Genomic DNA, 5000 nt, shown 5'->3' with positions numbered 1-5000 from the left:
AGATCCAGCATCATCAAGCTGGTCCCTGACTGGGATGCCGTGTATTATCGATTCCCTGCTGCCGTGCATCAATGGCAACAAGGAGTAGAGTCGGTAAGGTTACCGGATTCTCGAACTGATGTACTCCAAAAAATAAAGAATTAAAATAACAAAGTCTAATCTATATAAGTAATGTTGAATAAAGCTTATTTTTAATCTTCTTTGAAGGCAGAAAATAGTAAGGTAAAAATAAAGTCCTCTCTATGCTCTGAAGTAACATATAAAAAAAACTAGCAATAAAAAAAAATACCAAGTCTTCGTCTTGGAAAATAACAAAATCTAAAAGAAAAATCTTCTTTGTGGAAAATAGTAAAATAAAAAAACCAAGTCTTCACCTTGGAAAATAACAAAATCTAATCTAAAACATCTTAAATAAAGCTTGTCTGTAGTCTTCTTTGTAGGCAGAAAATAGTACGTTACAGGACTCTGAAACTGATGTATTCCAAAAATAAAGAATTAAAATAACAAAGTCTAATCTATATAAGCGCTCTTGAATAAAGCAGTGTAAAAAAAAAATAGCAATATAAAAAAAACCAAGTCTTCGTCTTGGAAAATAACAAAATCTAAAAGAAAAGAAGTCTTCTTTGTGGAAAATAGTAAAATAAAAAAAAACCAAGACTTCACCTTGGAAAATAACAAAATCTAATCTAAAACATCTTAAATAAAGCTTATTTGTAATCTTCTTTGTAGGCAGAAAATAGTAAGTTACAGGACTCTCGAACTGATGTAGTCCAAAAATAAAGAATTAAAATAACAAAGTCTAATCTATATAAGTGCTCTTGAATAGGCTTCGTGTAAAAAAATAGCAATAAAAAAATACCAAGTCTTCGTCTTGGAAAATAACAAAATCTAAAAGAAAAGTCTTCTTTGTGGAAAATAGTAAAATAAAAAACCAAGACTTCACCTTGGAAAATAACAAAATCTAATCTAAAACATCTTAAATAAAGCTGGTTTGTAGTCTTCTCTCGAACTGATGTAGTGCAAAAATAAAGAATTAAAATAACAAAGTCTAATCTATATAAGTGCTCTTGAATAAAGCTTCCTGTAAAAAATACCAAAAAAAAAATACCAAGTCTTCGTCTTGGAAAATAACAAAATCTAAAAGAAAAGAAAAGTCTTCTTTGTGGAAAATAGTAAAATAAAAAAAACCAAGACTTCACCTTGGAAAATAACAAAATCTAATCTAAAACATCTTAAATAAAGCTTATTTCTAATCTTCTTTGTAGGCAGAAAATAGTAAGTTACAGGACTCTCGAACTGATGTAGTCCAAAAATAAAGAATTAAAATAACAAAGTCTAATCTATATAAGTGCTCTTGAATAAGCTTCGTGTAAAACATAGCAATATAATAAAAATACCAAGTCTTCGTCTTGGAAAATAACAAAATCTAAAAGAAAGGTCTTCTTTATGGAAAATAGTAAAATAAGAATACCAAGACTTCACCTTGGAAAATAACAAAACCATCTTGAAAAAAGCTTATTTTTAATCTTCTTTGTAGGCAGAAAATAGTAAGGCGAAAATAAAGTCCCCTCTAAGCTCTAAAGTAACAAATACGACGTGTTAAAAAAAAAACTAACAATAAAAAAAAGAACCAAGACTCCGTCTTGGAAAATAACAATCTAAATTGTGGAAAATAGTAAAATGAAATAAAAACCGACTTCACCTTCGAAAATAACAAAATCAATCTAAAACAAATGACATCTTAAAACAAAACTATTATTTGTTTCGGAGGTTGTCTATGACTGTTCATAGACCGCATAATTTCCACAGAACATTCTCAGAATATCAAGAGAGAAAAGCAGCGTTCTGCGGGAAATCATCTTGGCCAGTGATGTCGTTCTGGGTTTGGTCAGGCCCAGGGAGGTAAGTACCTCGTTATTCTCAAGGGGCCACTTTCCTCTTGCCCCAACCGGGAATCCAAAGAATGTGACCTTGCTAGCCTTCGTCAGCACTTTGACTTGATCACCAAGAGGGGTATAGTACGAAACTTTGTGCGAGGCAGCATCTGACAAGGTATTCTTTGAAAGCTCAAAACGGACGGTGACATCGATCACAACCGCCTCCTCATCTTTTGCAAACACGAGGTCAGGCTTTCTCATCTCTCCCGTCTCGGATATGAACCGTGGCTATTTGTATACAGACCAGCCCAATCTAGCCGCTTCGTCTGCCAGAATGTTACTGATCTTGTTATGTCGCGCAATTCTTGCTTTCTGTACTGCAGGACATTGACCGAGAATGTGCGAAAGGGACTCGAGTCTGGCAGAGCATTTCCTGCAGGAACGTAGGGCCCCATCTCTGCCTCTGTTCAAGCTTTCTCTTGTTGGGTAAATATTTGCCCTTAGTTGTAGTGCTGCGATAAAGAAGCATTGTTTAAAGCCGCACCATGGCCTCAACCAAGCATTACTGATTCTATCATGCGCAAAGTTTACAATGCCCCTTCCTTGAACCGGCTTTTCGCACCATCTCTGAAATTCATGCTCCCTCCAATCGCAGGGTCTCGGATATACAGGTTCTTTTGACACCGAGTCCCTGAGAACGAATGTTGGGATTGCATCACTGTCACCCCCTGCTCGTACCCACAAATTACGGTATTCTTCCTCCATACCCTGCGAGGACACAATATTACGGGTGATAGCATCGGACGAGTTTGCTATACGTTGCAGCCTTCTAACTTGAACCGAAGGGATTGTTTTTTCCAGTTTCAAGATGGCAAGGCCTCCGTCTCGGGCTCTGGCATATAACAGTCCATCACAAGTTGAAGCGGGAAGGTGGAGCCATCCTTTTACCGCCTTTCTAATCTCTTGGTCCAACCCACGGAGAGTTGATTGCTTGCAGTCCGAGTGGTCTGCAGGATATAACAATCTGGGTAGGGCATAGGCATTGAGTAGTTCAACCTTCTGAGTTGGCTTCAGAGGCGCCTCATCGATTTTCGAGATCCATGTCTTTAGCTGACAATGTAGATCAGGCTGTATAGTGCCAGTCCAAGGGCCAATTTTCAGACCAAGGTATTTCGTTGATTCATCAGGTTGGATCATATGGACATCTTTATTTTTGATAGTCCATGGGTCGCAGTTGTTCACCGTATATGAATCTTTGGTTGGGCTTATCATGAAGCCCTGGCACTTTCTGGCCTGAACCTCCAATCCCGATAGCCCACAAAATGATTCCAAGATCGCTAGATTGGCGGCCATACCAACCCAAGATTCGCTCACCAACACCAAATCATCAGCAAACGCAAGAGCTGTCACGTGGTCGGTATCAATGGAGTACCCAACTCCGTGTGACTCTAGGGTGCATATCAAAGGGTCCATGGCAAGATTGAAGAGCAGGGGTGACATGGGGTCACCCTGTTTGACACCAACACGTATGCTAATTTCTCGAGTCGACTCGCCATTGCTTTTGAACGAGGTCGTACACCGATCGTAGGCGTTCTGGATGATGCCCACCACGTGTTCATCTACTTTCTTGTGCCTTAACACCCATAAAATATGAGCATGCGAAACCGAGTCAAAAGCTTTCGCTATGTCGATGAACATGACAGCCAACGGCCTGTGCAATTTCTTAGCGTGTCTCATAAGGTCCTGTAGCACCTTAAGATTTTCAGAGCAGCCAGATGCCGCTATAAAACCACGCTGCCTTGGGTTTAAGGGACAAGCACGAGCAAGACGTGCAGTCATTATTCTGGAAAATAATCTCAGAATCATTGAACCAATCGTTATTGGTCTCCAGTTCCCCAATTCTTTCAGCTTTTCATCATCCATAACCTTAGGAATAAGAATCGTCCTATTCTTTTTCAACTCTTTGGGAATAATTCCTGTAATCATCCATGCATTAAATAGGGCTGTCAGTGTCCGACCCTCGGGGTCGGCAGCACAGATTGCAGCCCTTGTTAGGCCATCTGGCCCAGCTGCTGACGTTGGTTTAATGGCCCGTATGGCAGTCTGAACTTCCTCCACCGAAATTAGGGGCTCAAAGTATTCGTTATTTGCAACACCTGATGACTTAAATTGGCCCAGGCCATTGAATGGCAACACCTTCTCCCATTTTTCGCAGTAAAAACGATATACATCTGCGTTCGGGATTAGGCATTCATGACGTTCAGTGCCATCCAGGACTAAGGACGCAAGAAGAGAGCGGTTCTTAAAGAAGAGCTTCTGGTGCTTCATGAAGCTTCCTCGTTTTTCCGCTCTCTTCTTCATCCAAGATCGTGTGGGTAATATCCTGGGTTTAATAATGTCGTTCTCGGGTTTTGAACGTTTGCCTTTGTTTTTCACCAATCTCATCGGACAAAGCATCAATGCTGTGGCAGTTTCTACGAGGGCATCATGTTGGCCCTCGCCGTTAAGCCAAGCCTTTATTGCCTCCATTGCAGGCTTTTCCAGGGTCCCAGAATTCTCATTCGTAAGCCGCTCAGCTGCTTGAGCGAGTATGGATGAAGTCCCCGTTGTTACATTTGGTGGGGGAGACAATGTCTCAAGAGGCCTAGAAGAAAAATGTAAGCTGTCTGACATGGGGGCCCCTGTCTTTTTACTTAGGTCCCGTCTCTTGTCAGAGACTTGCTTGTTGGTCTTAGTCCCAAGCGCTTCAGCAATGATCTTATTGATATTCTTTTTCCCCTGAAACTGCAACTCTAGAAGGGCCAGCTGTTCTACTTCCTTCAAAGACCAGCAGCTACGGTGTACCCCTCTCTGCGAGGTACCCTTTATACCATCTTTAATCCTTTCCTCATTACGGGTGACTGGGTGAGCATGCCTCTTGTGCTGCGAAAGGCCACTTAGAGTCGCAAAGCGTGCCTGGCAACATTCACAGACCATTGGTAAGCTTTCCTCAGTTAACTTTATTCCCCCACATTTGGGGGCATGACAGGCAATCGATCGGTGGTTTGAGTTGGTTTTGTCACATTTAGCGCACTTAAACACCAGAGGAATGTCTCTGTGTTTGATGTTAAAATGTGCAACAAG

The 5000-nt window shown here is 40.7% G+C and overlaps 1 pseudogene; it reads right to left on the bottom strand.

Moving 5' to 3' along the window:
- LOC142917792 (28S ribosomal RNA) overlaps nt 1–5000 on the bottom strand; it is a 10599-nt pseudogene that overhangs the window by 2101 nt on the left and 3498 nt on the right.

This window comes from Petromyzon marinus, unplaced genomic scaffold, assembly GCF_048934315.1.
Source record: "Petromyzon marinus isolate PM22_M1 ecotype Great Lakes invasive population unplaced genomic scaffold, UKy_Petmar_22M1.pri1.0 PM_G_Scaffold_52, whole genome shotgun sequence".
Taxonomy (NCBI): Eukaryota; Metazoa; Chordata; class Hyperoartia; order Petromyzontiformes; family Petromyzontidae; genus Petromyzon; species Petromyzon marinus.
The sequence above is the reverse complement of the archived record's forward strand: the minus strand, read 5'-3'. Positions and strand labels throughout refer to the sequence as shown.